At 36.2% G+C, this 22,213-nt stretch overlaps 1 protein-coding gene across 3 annotated transcripts in view; it reads right to left on the bottom strand.

Moving 5' to 3' along the window:
* ripor1 (RHO family interacting cell polarization regulator 1) overlaps positions 1-20,169 on the bottom strand; it is an 82,116-nt gene extending 61,947 nt beyond the window's left edge. The window contains exon 1 of one of the 3 annotated variants that reach the window (XM_058751822.1): positions 19,775-20,169. The gene's annotated coding sequence lies outside the window, so the exon portion shown is untranslated. Of the gene's footprint in view, positions 1-328; positions 1,149-6,760; positions 7,111-19,774 lie in introns of those variants that run through there. The other 2 variants (XM_058751821.1, XM_058751823.1) reach the window with 2 other exon arrangements.
* Positions 20,170-22,213: the final 2,044 nt, after the last annotated feature.

Here is a 22,213-nt window from a genome sequence, read left to right as displayed (position 1 = left end):
CAAAAATCATATTCAGACGCAGCATTCATCTAGTTCATTTTGATAGTGCAAATTGACCAAAGAGTCACTGCAAAGCCTTACACGGAGAGTGGTTTCCTATTGTGCGAGAAAGTCAGAGTTGTGAGATATTAACTCGCAATTGCGAGAAAAAAAGTCAGAATTGCGACTTTATATCTCAGAATTGCGAGAAAAAAAGTCAGAATTCTGAGATAAAAGGTCGCAATTACCTTGTTTTAGGGCTGCACGATATATCGTTTCAGCATGGATATCGCGATATGCACATCCGCGATAGTCACATCGCAGGATGTGCGATTTTTAGTATACTGACCGTTATATTTATACTGATCATTTTCGCGACAGCTATCGCATCACGCCACCCCGCGACGCACTGTCTTCACTGGACGCGATAAACGACCGTTGCAAATCCTTTGAACTTTGTGTCAGTACGTCATAAAAAGAATGAGGGATTTACTCGCAAGGATTTGCCGTGTCGCGCCCTAGCGGCAACCTCCCGCTCTCTCTCTTGAAACCAACACGGAAGTGACTAAAACTGCAATTCATCGACTGGCCGCTGGAGGCTGGCTCCAAAAGGGAGTCAATCATATAGACTCCCCATGTTAAAATGCCCAACTTTACAGCAGAAAAAAACATGTTTACAGCCTGGTACAAAAAATTATTTTGGTCTATATAGCTAATTATGCCCTTCGTGACAACTGTGAGGGGGGTGAATTTTTTTATAACTCATCCGTTTAAATTATATTAAGCCTTAAAGTTCTGCATAATTAAGGGCGTGGCCACTTGAGTGACAGGTGGACTGCCGCGAGCAGTGAAACTCGCTAGTGCGAAACTTAGAAAACTGGTTTTAAAGATTTGTATTTGTACAGAAAAAAATAATTATAGGTAGGACACCGGGAATCTGGCAATTAGATGTTTTAATCGTTATTGCTTACAGTGCTTTGTTATATGGAGCAGTTTGTTAGATCGCGGTCTCTCTCATTCAAAATATAAAGCACTGTTTATTTATTTTATATCTTTGTTCTATTATATTTATCTATGTTTGTAATTTGTTCATTTTTCTATGCTGATTTACTCATCTAGAATATTTTTTTCCCAAATAGAGCTTTTCAAGTCATCTGGAGTTTTTTTTTTTTTTTTTTCATATCGCAATATATATCGCAGAAATACAAAATATCGCAATGTGAGTTTTTTCCAATATCGTGCAGCCCTACCTTGTTTTATTTTTTATTCAGTGGCGGAAACGGGCTTCCATAGAAACAAATGCAGCCTTGGTGAGCATAAAAATAATAATAATAATTTACCAACCCCAAAACTTTGAATGGTGGTGTATTTGCTAAAATGGTTAAAAAAAATAAAAATAAAAAAAAGTGTGAGACTGTCATGAACATTTTGAACCGTTATAAAATAAATAAACTTTCATATTCAAGAGTCACGAAACAGTGTAGTGTATTACTATTTTTACTGAAATTTAAAGCAAACAAATGCATCCTTGGTGAGCATAAAAGACTTTATTCAAAAATATTTAAAAAAAATTAAAAATACCAACCCCAAAAACTTTGAACGCTGGATATTTGCCAAAATGTTTTTTTTTTTAAATTGAAGATTTCAATCATTAAATCAGTGAACTGACTGACGGAAACTTTTTATATTCAAGAGTCACAAAAGAAGTTGTGAAAGCCCTACTTATATCATTGTGAGCTGGTGAAGTTTTCAGTGCAGAATGAAACAATCCAAACTTATGTTTGTCTCTTCTTCACAATGATATCATCATAAACGCCCCCACCATCATCAGGGACGCTGGGAATTCATTTCCCTACTCAGTCAGAAAACAGACTCTTATTGCGGGTGTGGGTAGTCAGCCAATCCACACGCGGGGAGACGAGTCGGGCTAAGGAAGGTTGCTGCACAGACGGATGGGTGGGAGCTCTGGACGAGGTAATGAGAAAAAGAAAAGTCAAATGAGGATTTAATGACTAAGCCATCCTGAAAAATCTCTCTTGGCTGGAAGATATGCAGAGCTGCGTGGTAACTGCAGGACACTGCAAAGTTACATGCACAAGTTACATATGACCTCTCCAGTGCATTATTGTTTCACAAATTAAAATAACAGCTCACTCTGAAAAATGTAGAAATATCTTCTTGTGGTATGTTCAGCAGAGGGTTGACAGCACTTTGGTTTCCAAACACACGAGGGTTAATGTGGGTTTGGTTAACTGCAGCGCTAGGCTTTCAAAGTGCTGTCATACTTCATAGACTTCACTGTCCCCTCTGCACAGCTCTGTAGTTTTAGCAGCTTCCTGTTTATCCAAGAGATAGCACTGACACAACTATGCTGTAGTTTCCTGCAGTCACACAGCCAGAGGCCGAGCTCTGGGCTGTCAACTAAAAAAAACGCAAACTGGGTTACAGTACCTACAAAAATTCAAACAGACTACCAAAAACTTTTTTGACGAGTCAGTTCTCCAGGCTGTGACACTAATGACCACAAATGTTACTCTATTCTTTATTGGGGACAGTCAGGAAAACGTGACCGGTTTGATATTTGATACAGTGCCTGACAATATCTCCTAGACGTAACAGCAAACAGTGTGACCTGTGATGTCCGATTAGCAAGAACATGACTCTTAAGCACTGGTTCTTTGACAAATCAGGTGAATCAGCCAAAACGATTCACTAAAAGACTCATTAACTCACCTGTGAAATAGCACTCACTGACTGAATCAATCTTTATGGAGTTCACTTCTGACTCTCTCACTGAACCACAAGCCATTTACATGACAGACTGATATATACAACATAGGCTCATTGGAAAAACAATCCTCTACTTACATTTTTGAAACTCCAAAAAGGTACCTATAAATACAGTTCAGTTTCCAGATAAAATGAACACTAGTGGCAGTAAAACACCAACAATTTTTTACCTTTTTACACAAATTATTGTTACGGGGCAGATTATCGATTAATAGTGACTTATTTTCATGTGGTTCCTTGCATAATACTATTATATAATGCATTTGAACATTTACATCAAATACCACCACCATATGTATGGCTTTTCTGACATGGTAAACTTGCTCGGTGCCTCACCTGGTACAGAAATGCACTTGCAATGCAAGTGACGATAAAAAAAGCTGAAAGTCTTGGGAATGGAATGGTTTCTTCAGTAAATGCGTTTTTTTTGTTCACGGTTGCTTTTGTTAATACTAGAGGTTTGCTTAAAATGCCATAATCTATATCTTTAAAGCACACAGCAGTAGCTAGAAAATAAAGTAAGAAACTATTAACTAAATTAATTGAAGCATTTCTGAACAACCTTTACTGAGTGACAACATATTTTGTGAAACATCCACTGGTCCGGGTCACTGCTCTGAGCAGGGGTGAGTCTGAGAAAAAGTGGAGTTTAAAAATGAACACCACCCACTGAGAAGGCACACACTGCAATCAAACAAATTAACCATCGCTAATAACATGACACACAAACTACAGTAGGAGGTCTTGTGTGCATGTGATGTGTGCCTAAACAAGGAGGATGGTGTGCATTATTCCATTGAAAAAAAAGTGTCAGTGAAACAATTTTCACTCAGAAACTGCAAGGAAATTTCACAAATAATTACAAAGGGATGCCAAGTAATATATTGAATTAGCCTAAACATGAATTTTCGAAGTAGAAAGACTGAAATTGTTTTTTATTTTAAACCATACTCCAACTATTTTGTTTTATTTACAACTTTTCTGAAGTAAAATCTTTTTTATAGTGGAATCTCTGTAAAGGTATAACACAGAAGGATACATTTATGTACTTAAAGTCACAAACTAACCGCTGCCAGTGGAGCTGAAACAACGGAAAGAGTTTGTGCTTTGCAAGAGAAGCATCCAACCTTCAGGCAGCCGCAACAATACCGGTGAAGAGCACACTTCCACGTGCAAAAGATTGGAGGAATCATTTGTAACCTCCCACACAGATCCAGACACTCATTTCACGACACGCTGGCTTCCTCTGAAACTAGTGGTTGTCTGACCGACAGGAAGAAATATTAATGCACTATCTGCTTTCCCGAGAAGGAAGGGAAAGCATTGTAGTAGATAAAAGGCTAAAATAGACACTGGCAGCTAACCTACATCCATTTCTAAGAAACAGAATAAATACCCAATTGTGTGCTGCCAAATCGCTAGGCATTCTGCATTCTAAGTGTAAGTCAGGTAACACAGATTTCATTTCAAGCCAAAAGAATGAAAGTTACTGTAGACATTTTTGTTTTTTTTAGCCAGTAAACAGTCAGCCGGTCCTTCCTCAAGGCGTGCCTATTTTCAGAATGGTCACTCAGGACAGACAGTCTTTCCTCTGGGAGGAGGACGTGCATGTCTTTGTGAGGAAACAGAATGAAAAAGAAAATAATTGGGAGAGAGTTTATAGAGAGAAAGTGGAAGGGAAAAACTGCATGTTCATTGCCTTTCTGACTTAGTAAAGAGAGAACTATTTGGTTGGATGTAAATATGTTACTTAAACAAGACATGGAACTACAGTACACATCTGGCACAATGTTTGGATAAGCAAATATGATGTAACTAAAAAAAGAAGATAATGGAAGCAAAGGAAAAATGCCCCATCTAAGCAAATAAAGACAATTTTAAATAGAAAATATGCACCTAACCTCTCTAGCTAAATGTCACATTCACAACGATTTACAGATTGCAAAAAAACATGAAGTACTACGATAGTATGACTAGCAGCACACACTTTTACTTTATCACTTTCATCGCAGTGCTTGATCAAATCATTAGCTAAATTAGATCCCTTCATGTCAGTCCAGGTCTGCACAAAGGACAGATTGTGTGGCCCGTGGTGCTGCCCACAAGGCTCTGAGATTTCCAAAAGAAGTGTTCCCACACTCTTCACAGAAAGTACGGCTGCGGGTACAGCAACACAGCCTCAAGGTTAGTAGAATCACAAGATTTGCAGCAAATCTCACGTGCAAGTTCATAAATAGCACAGCACACAAAGAAATGGAAGTCAAGACATAGCCACGTCAAAGGAATGAGGACATTTTGGCTCTCCTGGTTTCCGTGTCATGTGGAGGGGATAGTCGATAAAGTTGTAGGACAGGCAACAGCTCTCTAGACCAGGGTCCATTTAGGGACCTAAACTTTAAAGTGGGCCGCTGATTATGGATTCACAGATATTAGGATTTTGCCCAATACCCATACGCTGATAATTATTTTCATGCTATCAACAACAACTGATAAACAAAACACTACAATTTATCATTTTTAGTGCTGGCAAACGATTAATCGCATCCAAAATAAAAGTTTTTGTTTACATATGTGTGTACTTTGTATATTTATTATGTGTATATAAATATACACACATACAGTGTATATTTTGAAAATATGTACATGTATTTACATGTCTATATTTATATTCATATTTATATTATATATAAATATATTTAATATATGAACAATGTTTTTCTAAAATGTCTACATGCAGGTGTGTGTATTTATTTATACATAATAAATATACACAGTACAGACATATATTACGTAAACAAAAACTTTTATTTTAGATGCAATTAATCACGATTAATCGTTTGACAGCACTATTTTTTTAATGCAAAAAGTGATAAACCAACATTATAATGTACAGTATGAGAAATGGACATTTACTCTGAAGTTTGCTATAGATTAAACTTAATTGTAATCTAAAGAGTAACTTAACCTGAGCATTTAGCAAAAGTAATCTAAATGTAAAAAAAGGGGGATAGGGGTTGGATAAACATGCACAATGAAATATTTAATTCATTAAATATTTGACATTGTACCCCCAATATGTGCATCCCTAGTTTAAAAAAAAAACTGAAATGCTAAAAACCTAATTAAATTTAATGAAGCATAAGTATGAGAACTAATACTGTAACCCACATAAACATTTTATTATGTCCATGCACATTAAGCGGTCTTGAAGACAAAAAGGTACCACTGATTTCTAAAATGATCCTAGTGGGCTTGTATGTCCTCCTCTCATGTGAAGAACTGACAGCACACATCATGGTGCTCCTCTCCCATTCCACAACAAATTACTAAATGTGGCAGTTCACATTGCTCAAAGTTGTTTACCTGCATCAATCAACCTAGTAATCCAGAAAAAAGAAACATATACTCCAAAGAAACAAAAATAGGTTATTAGAGCCAGCATTGCCCAGCATGCATAAGGGGAAAAAAATCAGAGGGATTAGGTCGTGCAGGATTAGCTTCATGGGATATTCTCTTCTCTAACAACTGAGAGGCTATGAGCAAGGACGTGTAGAGAGAAAAGAGAGGCTTCAAAGCAATAACACAAAGTGCCTGACGGTGTCTTTCCGCTATGTAATTCCTGACTATTAATATCCGAGGTTGCATCTTTTACACACATATGCCAAACAAAGCTTTCTTTGTCATCTGAGCTCACTCCCAGTCTCCTCCATGCCATGTTTTGAGAAAGTCTATCACTGTCTGCACATTCATTTGCAAAATAACTGAAAACTACAAATATTCACAGTTTACAAGGCAAATGCACTCGCTTTTACCAGGTAGCTCAAAAATACATTGGCATATACTGTTATGTGTTGGCATTATACTTTACCACCTATAGCATATTTCCGTTAGAGATGTTTTAAGTAAATGTGGCGCTTAAATAAGCACCGAATATACTCAGTACATGGCCAAACGTCGTTAAAATAAATTAATGAACAATGAAACTACATACATGTTTGTCAGGGTTGGTATCATCGATGTTTAAATCCAAATCCGAGTCTTTCAATCCGCGCGCTGATACTTTCAACGTAATGGATGGCACGAGTAAGTTTCTCGCGCAAGACGTACAAAATATATCCTCGATAAATGCACTGTGTATCCTCAATTCACCGCACACACACGGCGAGCCGTGTCACTTTCTCCCTCTGAAGGCAAGGCTGTATGCTTGGTCCTGTCGTTATCTCGTAAGGGGTGTGGACAAAACACATGCAAATGAAAAGACGTCCATCCCCGGCGTGTCCACTTCACACCCGGCCAGCGTGGAAGGAGTATCGAGGCAGCTTATTTCATGAGGGGAATAAGAATGTGATTAAGCAGGGAAAAAATGATAAAGCAGGGGATATGTGAAATCTCCTTTACAGTCTGGTCAACTGTACACGCACTTGTACTTATTAATACACTTCATGCACGATCCTCATTCCAAATCGGAGAGAGGGGGAAGGGAGAAGGGAAAAGGGGAGGGACAAAGATTTGAGCTTTTCCTGGCCTCTTTCAGTGAAACCCAAAGATGTGAATTACACCCCTTACCCTCCCAAGAACATCATCACAAGGGTAAAACTGGCATCAGGGTCCTGCTTTCTGTTGCTTCCTCTCAAAATACGCTAAATGCTAAAAACACTCATCATGCTTAAGTGTGTTGAACCATATGCCATAAAGATTCATATATATATATAGCTTATTAAAAGTATCTGTTCCATAGATAGATAGATAGATATGACTAAAGAGTTATATATAGTATATTTGCATAGATGAAAAGACATTTGGAAAGTCTCGTTCAACCACAGTATTGACTGTTTTTAGTTTAAAAAGGAATTTAGTAATAATTGGTATTTTAATTATATGACTGATCATGCTAAATGATATCCAGTATAATATGATTAAAAAGGAACAGGATTTTGATTTGGTGTTGATTTATTGATGGGGCTCTGGGGGTACATAGTCAAGAATCATTGCAATAAAGAGAATTTAAAATTAATGAATGGAGTAATTTACTATCACCGAATAAAAATAGATTTTATAGCGTGTTTATATAAATAGATCATATAGGATAGGCTCTTGATGAGGAATGCAGCTACAGGTTAAATTATAGGCTAAAGTGGCTGCATGGCAATTATAACACCAGACTATATATAGAAACGTTGTAAGGGCAGAGTATGAGAAACTGAGACGATTCTAGGAAGAAATGCTTAACAAGGACATTTTTCTGAATGATTTAAGGCAAAGTTTAAACCAGTACCATGTTAATATTACACAAACCTATTTTACTGTGTCATTAGAATTGTTTACCTCAATAAAACAAGTGCTACTGCTTCTCTGTGCAACAGTCGCTACCCCAGTGCTTGGATGGATGATTGTTCTTAGTGGTGTAAGTCAAAAGAGCCTCACTGACTTCAAGATACTCCTGTGCCTTTAAATGCAACAAGCATAAAAGTAACAGTTTAAAATGGAAGATTTGGACTGTATGAACATGTGTGACGTGTTGTAGCTAAAGAGGAGATACGACTGGTCTCATAGGCCTTGGTCAGCTGTTGCTGCAGCAACACTGCTGGTGATAACCGAAGGTGATGTCATGTGTTTGAAGAGAGGCTTGACGTGGCCACCTGCCAGCAAAAGATAGGCCTGAGACTGAAGAGAGGGATCAATTGTGGCTACCCTTTAACCCCTCCCTGTTTGCCCCCTATTCAAACCCAGCCAGCCATTATCTATCTAAATTCTGAATTCACTTCCCTAAATCACTGTAGCACACCCCCCACTCCAAATCACCCCTCTGCAGTTTAGCCCGGACAAGAGCACTGCAAAGTATCCACTGCCTAGGGCTAAAGCATGGCACCTAAATTATGCAATTAGGCTGCAGAATGTAGAGCGAAATCCAGGCCATGCAAGATGTGAAAGACCCTCATCAAACAGACTTTAACCCTATAAAGCCTGCTGTATTTAATGCTAAACTTTCAACATGATCAAAACTTTGCAGAAACACTTGTACACAATCTACTCCATGTCATAGTTTATACTTTTTTACCAAGTAAAAGACCTTTTAATCCTTCAGGATTCTTTTTGCAAGGAAATCTTTAATTTTTATAAAGTAAACATATGATTAACTGTTACATGGTTAGTAATATTTCAAGGTGAACAGGTGAAGTTAAAATGTGAGTATCAAATATGATACATCAGGTTTTTGAGGAACGGTTATTTGATCATCTCTCAGTCATAATTGTATTGCATTGCATTATATGTTTTGCCCAACAATAAAACTACAGAGCTTTGATCATAAAATAATATCTTACTAAGACATATTATTGAGAAATATAGAGTGACAACTGATATTCATATGCATTTTATGTAAGTAGTCTGCTATACTGTTATAAAGATCAATCATTTAAATTACAAATGATCAGAATTGTATTTTTGGCCATATAAATATTAGCAACTGCACCATTTTGCATATTTTTGTTCAGTTGGGCCTCTGATTAGCATCGATGTGCTTTTGTCCTCTGAAAATATGAGCTGCATATTCTCCTGTGTCATACTATAGGAGCCATAAAAGCCACAAAAATATGATATTCAACAAAAAACTTTTCTTTTTTTTTTTGTCTATAAACTTTTTCATTTCTATTATTTCATATGTCAGGCTTTACATGGTTAATGGATACTGGTACTATACAGGTCTAAATTAATAAATATCTGATTGTTATTTTTTTCACGTCTTTATGATTTTAAAGATTTCTCCCTTTCTACTTGTTTTCTAGGGTCTGAGGAGCCCAGAGTTGCTGCTGTCTGGCTGTCAATCACATGAAGCCCCCTCCTTGTACCATCTCCATGCTCATTGACCCCTGAACCTCAGTGCGTGCAACCTGCCTCTCAGACTCCCTGTGGGAATGTCCACAATTTATGGAGGGAGCAACGTTTGATCACTTCCTATCCTTCGTTCCTCTCACAGCTTGCGAGTTGATTTTTTTGGATGTGTCACTTCATTAAAAAAAAAACCCTGACCCTGAAGTATAATGCAAAGCATGTGTTTTCGAAAACAAGGACATGCCAAAAGTGGGCATGAATGTATTTATAAACTCGTCAAGTAGCTCTTTCCATTTCTCTGCATCCCATGTCCTTCGTTTCTCATGCATTTTTGCCTAAGGCTGGCATGTACAATTGGGCGGGTATGTTTGTGGGTGTTTTTTGGGGGGGGAGGGCTGAAAGCAATGCGCATGGGTTTCGTTTTTAAGTGCCACAGTGTCCAAATGCTTCTAAAAAGCCATGAAAGTAAGCAAACACATGAAAGACATACATAAAATGTTTTTAAAAATTAGTACATGGAGTACAGCAAACAGCAAAAAGGCTTTGAAATGTCTGATAAAGTGTTTATTTATCTATTTACTGCTTATTAAAGAAAGCTCGGACATTGACGTCACAGCTTTGTAAGCCACTCCTTTCTTTCCAAACCGAGCTCCAGTTCTCTGATGCTTTCTCAGTTCCTCACTTTGACTGTTCAGAAATGAAATGCAAGTCATTTTTAAAGAGCTTTACGGAGTCAGAGTCTTACGAAGGGCAGAGAACTTTCCGTTTAACCGTCTCAGGAAGCCTTTTAGCATTTGTCAGCCACCCTTATAGAAAGCCCTCCCACTCACCCACTATAACATGCTGACCCACGCAAAAGAAAGAGAAATGCGTACTAACCCACACACATTACATGCCACCTGTTCACTCCATCTGCTACTCGGGCTTTTCATAACGTGCACACACAATTATATCTCACATAACAAGCACAGCAACATATTGAGCTTCACACTAACTCACTAGTCAATAAAATACATATAGGTTTGATTCCTGGAAGAAAACTCAGATGCGAACTGTGTGATAAAGTCATACCTGGAGGCATGAGAAGGTCTAATTGGGGCAGGCATCTCCAAAGCTCTCATTTCAGGGCTAGATGAGTCTGTGTGTGAACTCAGTATGCATACATGGACTTATATAAGAAGATTCAACAACGTAAGCACAGGGATATTGCATCAGTGGAAATGTTAGTATCGATTATTACTGAAATGGATATGAAGTAAATGTAAACTGGCACTACAGTGGCATAATGGGATGGGTGTTTTTGTTACTCTATTCTCTAGGGCCTAGCTAGCACTTAGTCTATTGACTTTTGAAGATAGTGGTACTTAATAGTCAAACCATTAAGTCTGCCACTATAGTGCTGCTAGTCATTAAGACTACACAATTCTAATTAAGAGCACTTCAGACATGAAAAGTGGACTTCATGTACCATATCAGTTTTCAAAACTAAATGAAAAGATATTTATTGAAATAATTTATTAATGGGAATTAAAATATAAACTAAACCTAAATTCTGACAGGTTTGTGCACAAACATTCGGAATTATAAAGATTTTTTTTTTTAAATGTTGCTAAAAGTGTCTCTTATGTTCACCATGGCTGCACTTATTTGATACAATGAAAACAAGAATGTTGTGAAATATTATTACAATTTAAAATAACTGTTTTCCATTTCAATACATTTTAACAAATAAATTTATTCCTGTGATGGTGCAGCTGAATTTCAGTAGCCATTACTCCAGTGTCACATGATTCTTCAGATATTATTTTAATTTTAAAAGTAATATTTACTGTTTTTACTGTAATTTTTAATCACATAAATGCAGCTTTGTTAAGCATGAGACTTAAAAATGTGTAATTATTCCAAACTTTTGAGCAGTAGTGGACCCTCATTTAATAAAAATATTTAATGTGACTCCTTTAATAATAATAAAAGTAAAAATCAGTTGTAACAGTCAATAACTTTACACTGAGCAGATTATTTCAGGCTGTACTCTATAAATGTCTCTCTAAATGACCAACCCCTTCCACTTCTGAGACCTTCAAGCAGGACACAAGACCCAGGGGGTGAATCTCTGACCCTTCAGTCCAGATAATCTGTCTTTCCAGCCTAAATTAGTTTTAGATTAAAGCAGGGTGGGATCCTGCCGACCGGGTCATAATAATATGCTGATTGGTCCTTTCCCCTGGGCACGCTGCTCAGCAGGCGAAGAGGAAGTGTGAGTGATGGCATCTCATGCCTGTGAGTGTGTAGTGAGCACGTAAACACTTAGAGACTAGAAAGAAGTGCATATCTCGGTAGATACAGCTAAGTTAGCGTTGTACCCTCTTAGCCATAGTTTGAGGAAACAAAGTTGGACACAGACAGATAGTGTCCGGTGGTGAGCGTGTGGATTACAGCCAATGTCCAGATCCAGGCCCGGTAATTAAGCTCCAACAAAAGGTTTCTCACTCAGGCTCATTTTAATGCTCCCATTGATAGCAGTGAAAAACTGCTGAGTGTCTGTTATCCCGAGAAAAGTGATGGTAATGAAAAAGAGAGGGAGAGGGGGGAGGATAGGGAGCAGTGAAGGCAGAAGTGAAAGAGTAAGTGACGAGTGAAAGCAAAGCCTGCATTGGGGATGCAAGAACATGGCTGGCAATGAGCTCATGCACATTGTGTCTTTTTGCATGAGTTGACCCACTTGGTTGAATTTATTCTGAAGAGCAGGAAAGAGAAAAAGCAAACGAGAAAGGGAAAGAATGAAGCACAAGAGAGATCTTCAGTATATTCAGTTTAAAAATTTAAATCTGATGGTTTTAACCCTTCCCTGGTGCAAATTAAAGCTGAAGTGTGTAAAAAATGTTGATGTTAAAATACTTTATACTATTCCAAATTTAATACGCAAAGACAGCAGTGGGCACAGGAGCTATCTGGACACTTAAGTAACAATTAAAAATGAATGAATATCTTTAAATAATACAACAAATATCAAACTGAGCGGTGAAGTTTGTTCTGAGAGCAGCACTCTAGAATCATTTGTTTGCAGATTCCACTTTTTTTTGTTTGATGTTTTGCTATCTAAAGCAGTGAATTTTACTTTTATTTGCATTTAATTCTAAATGGAAATTAAAATAAACATTAAACAAAATTAAAATAATCATATAAACCTAAATTGTGACCGTCTTGTGCACAAACCTTTTTTTAATCAAAGGGTGGTTATTTAATATATATTAATGTGATAAAGAGTTTCAAGGCATTTTTTTCAGCTTCTCTAAGGATTTAAATAAGGCTTTCAAATCATTTTGAAATGTCACAAAACTTGGAAGAACTAACAAATGTGTTTTGCTCTGTTGCATCTTGTATTTTCTAATGCAAGAACATGCATGGTCTGTGTGACGTTAAAGGAAATTTATTTCATTCCTGCAGCCACCATGTGAAGTGACATTTTCACTTTTTCACCCTTTGTATGTAGAGCAGCTTCTGTCTGCTGACGAGTCACATGACAAGTGTCTCATCAACCAGGCCCTAAAATAACTCCAAATAATGCAGTTCTGCCTAGTCAACAACAGTAAACAAGGAAGGCTACACAAAGAATGCATTTATATTTTTCCCCCCTTATTTTGGGACTGTTTCCTAGTGCTGAGGTGTTTCCTACTCACTGTGAACTGTAATGCCCTGTAAAGCCTATGTTTGTCATTTCTCTGGCTGCACTCATAGCCATATATGGAAAGAAGCTGCCAAAACAAATTGTAGATGCAGCATGTCTCATCTTCGTTGCAGAGTGTACATTTTAACAGCCAGCTTTACTTGGCTTTATATCTGTTGAATTGTAAAACTGGTATTTGATCAGACTATGATACAGTGCATCATTGCAAACTTATTTTTACTTAAAAAAAAAAATTAATAAATAAATAAAAAGCAAACAAATATGTATGCATTGTTAAATACATTTCATTAATCTTTCATTGATAAACTTCTCTCCTTGGGTAATTTGTGGAAATTCTTCCTCCAGTTTTTACTGAACCCTATTTAAATGTGTTTAGAGATTATTTTTTGTGTGTCAAATGGCTACAAAAATATCATAATATCCTATAATTACTGTATAATATAATACAATATAATACACATTAATAAAATAAATATATTTACACGTCAAGCAAGCAGCAGATAATTTTCTCACAGAAAGAGGGAACAAGTGATAGTAAAGAGAGCGAGGTTTCCCTGCAGGCAGCAGGCGATGAGTGTTATCTTTCTCTACCCACAATAGAATGTCTGACTCCTTTCCACAAAGCTTCCATTGTGTTGACAGGTGTTGTGTTGTTGTAGTTGTTTTCATTTACTAAAGATGCTTTTTATCCTGATTGTTTCTCTTTCCACTTACATCACACATGTAAACAGCTGAGCTTGTCTAGGACCCCACATGATGTGTAATGTGACATAGTAATTGCTTTCATCTGACTCTGACAGAAGTAGGGAGAACTGCATACAGGCCTTATATTATTACTAAGTCAGGCTCTCTATAAAAATAAAAGTAAATACAGGACAGATCGTCCTGTGCAATGAGGTGGACTACATAAATCTGTTAATAGATTTTTTACTTTCTTTTTTTAGTGTAGATGAACAACATAAATGGGGAAAAAACAGTGGCATATGACAAATATGATGTTTATGACTCCTCCCTACAATAGCAGTAACCACACTTGAAATAATTCAGAATCATGATCCAACACTGCCCTCCACTGGACAATACATAATAGAGAGAGACTAGGTTACACCAGGCCTCTCACTGGAATGAGAACATACTTACAAATAGGTAAAAACAGCATACAATAATTCATTATTTTTATTTGTAGCACTAATGCAGCACTGAACACGGCCTTCAAGAAATGGTTATATTATCAGCAGCATATTGAAATGGAATCAAGCTTCTGCGTTTATTCATTGTCCAACCTGCCCTTTTATCAGGAAGCGTCAGGCCAACATAGACATTTAAAAACAGAGCAGGGCAGAGGGAAAAATGACCAAACGTTTCCTGTCTTTGTACGGCATACATCAAACTTCTGTTTCATATGTCTCCTATCAAAGTCAGACACGCGAGTGTATAGGGCGTATATGGAACAAAATAACTAGTGTTCAGGGGGTGAAAACAAATGATGGCATGGGATATTTTTATCCCCAAGGAGCTGGTCTCTGCTCCCTTAGTGCTAAGGTCATAATCCAGTCCTTCTTGGAAAAGGCATTACTGACTAGTTTTACATGAACAAGCAATGACTAACTAGTCCTGACTCTTCAGTGTGTTTGGACTAGCAAAGTGTGTTTTGAAATTTAGAGTTTGTTCTGAGAAGTATGGAATCTTTAGTCCAAAAATGTTTGATTTACATGTTAATTGCTAATACAGACTACTGATACATAAATGAGCAATATTTAAGCTTGCGATGTGTTTCATAACATGCTGGCAGCTTCTGCGAGCTTATGTGGAAGGAAGAAGCACATCACAGGCTGGTGTGACCTCAACGCCTCTATCTGTCACCCTGTACATCTGTACCAATAAACGTTTCCTCCTGTAACCACCCACAGCCTCAACCACACAATGGGGACTTTCCTACAAACTTTCCTTATTATGTGTGTAAGAGAATGAATTTTAAATAAATATTATTAATTGTCTTGCTTTATTTGCTTGTTTTGATGGGAATCAGGAATGCATCACTCCGTTTTTGAATATTCTCTATCCATTCTTGAATCAGAGGGGTCAAAATGTGCAAGTAAGAAGCGAAATGTCAATATGATTTTTCACATTTGGATACAATACCTCTTTCTTTCTTTCTTTCTTTTTGAGGAAATTGAGGAGCAGTATCATAAACAAAACTGTTGGTTTTGGACTGTTAAAGTTACACTGGATACAAAAATTATACCATTTCAGCATTTGTTTGCATAAGCTTTGTTGAATGCTTTATAGTACAGAATTGTGTGTTGTGTGGTTAAATTAAATAAACGTGATCAAATAAATGTTTTCCTGTGGGCAAGAACAAAGTGAATCCCTAAATGTAGGGCTCAAGCCATATTAATTATGTGGCTTAGTGTCCATAACCAATAATTTCCTATAACGGAGCACTGAAAAGGATGATCAGATTTTGGCTGTGGCCTTTGCCCCTGTTGCCTGCAGTGAATGGGTGCCGTCAGAGTGAGAGTTCAAATAAAAACAATAATCAATAATCCACAAGTAATCTACAAGTAATGGACTTGTAAACATCCAGTCCATCAATTAATGTCTTGTCAAGTGAAATTTGCATGTTTGTAATTAAAAAAATAATAATTGAGAAATTTTTAACTTCAAACCTTTGCTTCTGGCTAAACTAAGAGTCCTCTATCCATAATATTGCTCCATTGAAAAACTTGTCTAGTCTGAATTAATGGAGAAATAAGCACAGATCAAGCACCGTTTACAAGCAAAACATTTTAAAATAGTTCTAAACAGATATGTTGGTGTATTTTGATGTGAGAGGACAAAAGGGCATGGACTTTTTCACTGGAGGAAGTGTTATTATGGATTATGGACTTTTGGATTTTGGCCAGAAGCAACGGTTTAAAGTTAAAATGCCTTATGGAGGATTTTATTACAAATACCAGCTTTTTGGTTCACAAGACATTAATTGGTGAACTGGAGTCATGTCATGAGGATTCAACTGGTGAGCAAGTGATGTAATTTCTCCAAATTTGTCCAGATAAAGAAACAAACTCATTTTGGATGGCCTGATGGTGAATACATTTTCATTTTCGGGTGAAATATTCCTTTATGTTAGCAGGACCGCACTTTCAGCATTCGTTTTACTGCATGATTTATATTGCAATTAAAGAACTACCCTTAATCAGTTTTTTATGTCCTAGAAACAGCACTTGTTGGCTAAAAGATCATGTCGCTGAAGCATAAAAACTGCACAACTACGCTTTATTATCTGCATTCTATATGAGCTTAATGAATAATAAAAAAAAAAAAAACTGTAATGCAGCATAAGTTTTGTGTGTGTATGCGCATTCTGTTGTGCATCTATTTGTACAGACTATTTGTGCATTCCTATAATTCCTATTAACTCAATCAACCTTTGGAAATCTGATCAATATTTCAATGTTGTTTAACTGCACATTACTGTTTGCAGATGTGATCAATACTTTAAGATCCATGTGTGTTCTTTAATTTAACCATACAATCTTTAATGAACATAAAAATAATAATGAAGGAACATGAAAAAAGGATGTTTTCTAATTTTCTCAGATTTGTTCCCCATTTTAGCAGAATTGAAATATATTGTGACTACTTTTACAGTGCTTTTTAAAGTGTCCCTATTATGGATTTTTGAAAATGACCTTTCATGCAGTGTGTAACACAGCTCTAAGTGAATGAAAACATCCTACAAAGTTTTAAATCTGAAAGTGCACCGTGTATAAAGTTATTGTCTCTCAAAAGAAAGAGTCGACTCTGAATCATTGAAACAAGTCGTTTTTTTAAAACGAATCTTAAGCCGTTTCATGCTGACGTCAAAGTGAAATATTAGCATATTGCCCGCCCACTTTGTTGCTGCTAGGTGCAGCTTTTGGGGCATTAAATATAGCCGTTTCCCTGGTAACGGCTGTACACAAAGCAGCACTGCTCACAATCACACACACTACTTTATTAAATGAAATCGACCAATTGGACCGCAGATTAGCGTCACAAAGTAGGGGTTTGGAAAAACGAATCATTGAGCGAATCGTTTGGGAGTCGTTGAGCAAATAAGGTAAAAATAAATGCATATTATAAGAAAATTAAAGTGTTTTTTGACCTTGCATGCATGTCAACCTGTTGTTGGGGACTCCCAAAACCAAAAAAAGAACCTTTCACAACCCATAATACGGGCACTTTAAGATGTGTTTTACTGTGTAAAGAGTCTTTTAAAGTTTACAACACAAAATTATATTGTGAGCAAACTATTGCTTTAAAGTGTGAGTCAATGGAATCTGTGGGACAGTAATAGAGATAAAAAGCAAGCAGAGAGCAGACGCGTGACAGTCAACAGAGACTGAAGAGGAAACTAGAAACCGTGAGAAAAACAAACTGAACGAAAAAAAACTGTACTTTAGCTTGAGAGTAAAACACAGCTCAAGCCATTTGCCTACATGTAACATGTCATGTCCCTGGTTTTTTCCTCTCTCATGGATGTTTGTTTTCTGCTGACCACTACAAGACTGAGGTCAAAGAGAAGACCTGTGCGAACAGCTGCCAAAAACACTGACACGCAACACTAGCACAGGGCTCTACAGTAAATGAAGGATACACAGTTTTAACGTAGTATGTAAAATACTGCAGCATTGACAAAGTGCTTTCTATAACATCAAGGCACAGAAAATAGCTCTTGTTCCTCTGTGTGTACATAAATATAGTGAATGTGTATGTGTGTAGATGACCGTGACATAGAAAGCTATTCTCCAGGGCAAAAGCACTTCCTTCTGCTTTGCTTGATCAACAGAGAGAGAAAAAAAAACAATTTTCCCCTCATTTTTCTCATGTTGAGTGAGTCAGCTCTATCCTCAATTAAACATTAAACCAAATGAATGTATTTGCTGTAATTCATTCTGTTAATACTTTTTAACCTGCAAAAAATTTACACAAAGAAATATTTAGTTTGATTCACTGCATTTAAATCCACTTTAAAACTCATCAGGGGTAGAACTGAAGTTTATGTTGTGTTGTTAATGACTACATTTCAGATTTCAGTAAATAGTTGTTATATTTAATTGTTACCAATCTGTTCTATAAATGGAGTCAACTAAATACAATTCTCAATCTCTCAAAGAACTGAGCCAAAACAGAACAAAAACATGAAAGCTGGAGACAGTGCTGACTTGTTCAGGAATGTACATTTCTGTGAAAAATTCTTTCATAAGTGATAAGAGTGAAACATGGCACATCAGCTGCAGCTATTTCACTTTCTGTCAAGGTAACAAGACTTTTTGTGAAATTCATTTAAATATAATAAATTATGAATGTAAATGATAAAATTACATTAATTAGTATGTGTTATTATGTGTTTAAAATTTGTGATCAAAACAAAAAAAGAATTAAATAAACAACAAACATCAACCATTTCAATATTTATTTTGAGTTTTTCGAAAGCACTTGTTCCACCCCATTGTCCCTATTTTTAAAGGCATTGTAGGCCTACTTGTTTACAAATATTTGTATGGCACGTCATTTCCAATCAAGCCTTAATTATGCAAGAAATCAACAGTTAAAACAGTTACAAATATTTAATTGAGTGTATTTCAGATACATAAAATGCTGGCCATGAAATTAGCCTTAGCTAAACAAAAGAGTTTGAGACATTTGATTTAAATTTTATTTGAATTGTTTAAAAAAGCACATCCATCATCTTATTTGAGATGTGGTGGAAATTACAATGTTGTTAAAAAAACCTTCAGACAAAAATCACACAATTCTCCTGTAATTCATTGATGGAAATTGTTTGCACAGAAATTAAAATAGTGTGAAAAATGTTTTAAGAGGATTCAGAGGGCCAGAGTGCCCATAGTTGAAGAACACCCATGTATAAACCATTCAGGTTGACTTATTTACAGAATACTGCAATATTGATAAGAGTAAAACACATCAGAGGGCCAGTTTACTGGTGCTTCACCTACCGCAATTCACAAATTATTTGAAGAATTTCATTATTTCACATGAGTAACTTAAAACAATCACTCTGTCATAGTCCAGAATCCAAGCTATGCACTTGCCACTTACCACAAAGTTTCCTTTCCGATTTCTCCTCAAAACCAAGAAGTCAGACCCTCCTTACTAGAAGGAAACAAACTCTCGGTTTCCATGACAACCTCTGTTTGAATCAGGGCATAAAGTGGGAATATCGGGAATATCCCAGACTGGCGCAAAACTCCTCTCCAAGCGACTAATGATTAACGATGGGAAATGAAGACTCACAGCTGCCTCACGTCAAAACGAGCAGATATTTCCAAAGAAATAATCTTAAATAAAATTTAGTTGTTGTTGTTGTTGTTGTCGTTACTCTGACATACCCAAAACATGCCATAATTATTCAAATACACTCTCTCAAATACAAACATGCTCTCTAACAAAGCTATTTATCCACTATTAGGTTCCTACCTGAGGAGTACTGGTATGTCCAAGCGACTAAATCCCGTGTGAAGAACTAAACATAAACGTGACTTTAACTAGTTAAAGAGTGTTTCATCTCTCGAGCAGCGCGTGAAGCGTGCACGCCCCCGGTCCAGAGGCGTCTGCTTATGCCCACCTCTTTTACTTTCAAAGCTGAGAGAAAAAAAAATAAACCCTCCTGTCCTTGTTTTCACAGGACTAGAGGAGTATCGCCATGAGGCAGCTGATAGTTAATGAAACATCAACAGTCAGTTCTCTCCTGTCTCCTCAACATAACAACACACAGCAGACCATCACTGTCAATGAATCACTTCACTCGCTGCCAAGCGAATCGAAATCTGGAGCCTCGTGATTGATTCTTTTGTCAGACTGATTGATTAGGTCACCTTTACACAAATGTCTGTTAAACAAACGGGCAGTTATCTTAGTAGTGTAAGTTTAAACATAATAATATTCATCTTATCATTTATTATTGAATTTACCACTTTTGTTTTATTTGAAGAATTTAGTTTACAGTTTTGCAAATTTATAAAATGTGAAAAAATATTATCACGGCATAATATTGTCAAACTATATGTGATGTTTAAGGAGGATCTCACAAAAATCTTTATTTTTTTATTTTTTATGACACTTCAGCCCTTCACTGTTACAAAACGAATGGGTTAGGTTGACACTACTGCCATTTTTTTTTTTTATTTATTAAATTAAAAAGCAACATTATTATAACAAACTAACAAAACAAATATTTAAAAAGATACCTTGAAACACAGAAAACACACACATTACTTATCTTGTGACATATTCTTTTCATAGATGTCCAGTAGGCCTAAATAGCCTATAATTAAATATTCTTTATAGACTATAATTTCTTAATTTTGATTTCAATAGGATTGACCGCTGCTTCTTCTGGAAGTGTTCTCGCATTTGAATGGCTATAATTGATCTACCTTTGTTTCTTTGGGAGTAGCCCATAACTTTCTTAACAGGGTTAAGAATTAAGTCAAAAGATGAGTAAACACAACTAGATCCGTGATGATATGGGTTGGATAAACCTTATCATAACTTAAACTCCTGCAGATACTGTAGTAATTACATATAAGTGGAAATTATGTAGGCTACAAGTTACTCAACCAGTGGTTCTCAACGGGTGGCCAAATAAGTCTTAAAATAACTGAATAATTGAATCAACTGAATTATAGTAGCATAATCTTCATTTAAAACTACTAGGGTGAAGTCAGCTAAAATGGGATATCAGGTAAAATAGGCCAAATAAGGTTGTAGCATCATATCTCTTTAATTTTTTGCAGAAAATCACAATAACTGATCTTGCATTGTTGCTTCAACACTTGTTGACATGTAACAATAATTTGAATTGGTCTGAGTTTTTTAAGGCGGGCAGGGCAGAGTTTTACATGAAGCTTGTCAGAGAAATTGTAAGGTAGGCTAATTGAGCCTGACATTTCATTAATCATAAGAGTACTAAAGCAATTATAATAAGCTTACCAACAAAGCAAAGGTTTATGAACAATGTTTTGACATGCTCTTTCAAATTAAAAAGTTTAATTCATAAAAGAAACTTTTATTTTTGTGAAAAAGGTCATTTTAGGTAGAAATGGCTGGTTAAGCTAAAATGGGCCACAATTTTCAGCTAAAATGGGCTGCATACACACACACAAGCTTTTAGACAGAAATTGAGGGTGAAAATAGGTTTATAGGCCTAGATATGTATCCATACAAAATCTTAACAGTCTTTTAAAAAAATTGCATTGCAGACAGTATGGCAGGAGGATAAGCAAAGAAAGGAAACAGAGAGACGAGAAGAGAAAGGGAAAGAAAGGAAGATGTCAGTAAAATGGGCTGCATACACACACACACACACACACACACTTTTACACAGAAATTGAGGGTGAAAATAGGTTTATAGGCCTACTGTAGGACAAGTATCCATACAAAATCTTAACAGTCTTTAAAAAAAACAAAAAACAAGCATACACACATACATGCACACAAAAGACACCAATGCACAAAAACACACACATGATCAGTTCATTTTTAATTGCATTGTTTAATTAAATGTTCATTCAACTTCCTATTTAATGAAATACATTTATGGTGTTGCTATGGCACACTAAAGACAATAGTGTCAATTTACTGTTAAAAATAAAATGATTTAAGCTGAAATGACCTGTGTTGTTCTCTTTTTATATTGACCCATTTTACCTGAATGAGAAGGTACTCGAACTCTCATAATTTTAAAACTTTTATACTTTTTCACATTTAAAAAATATAAACATATTTAAGAGACCAATGCTAATTTATAAGAATATCATTAGATCTCATGCATAGCTTATTTGATGGTATTATAAGTCATTTACCAAAACGTGACCCATTTTAGCTGACTTCAACCTACAAATAAAAATACTGGCA

Source organism: Onychostoma macrolepis, chromosome 18, assembly GCF_012432095.1.
Source record: "Onychostoma macrolepis isolate SWU-2019 chromosome 18, ASM1243209v1, whole genome shotgun sequence".
In the NCBI taxonomy this organism is placed as follows: domain Eukaryota; kingdom Metazoa; phylum Chordata; class Actinopteri; order Cypriniformes; family Cyprinidae; genus Onychostoma; species Onychostoma macrolepis.
This window is presented reverse-complemented; position numbering and strand designations above follow the sequence as displayed.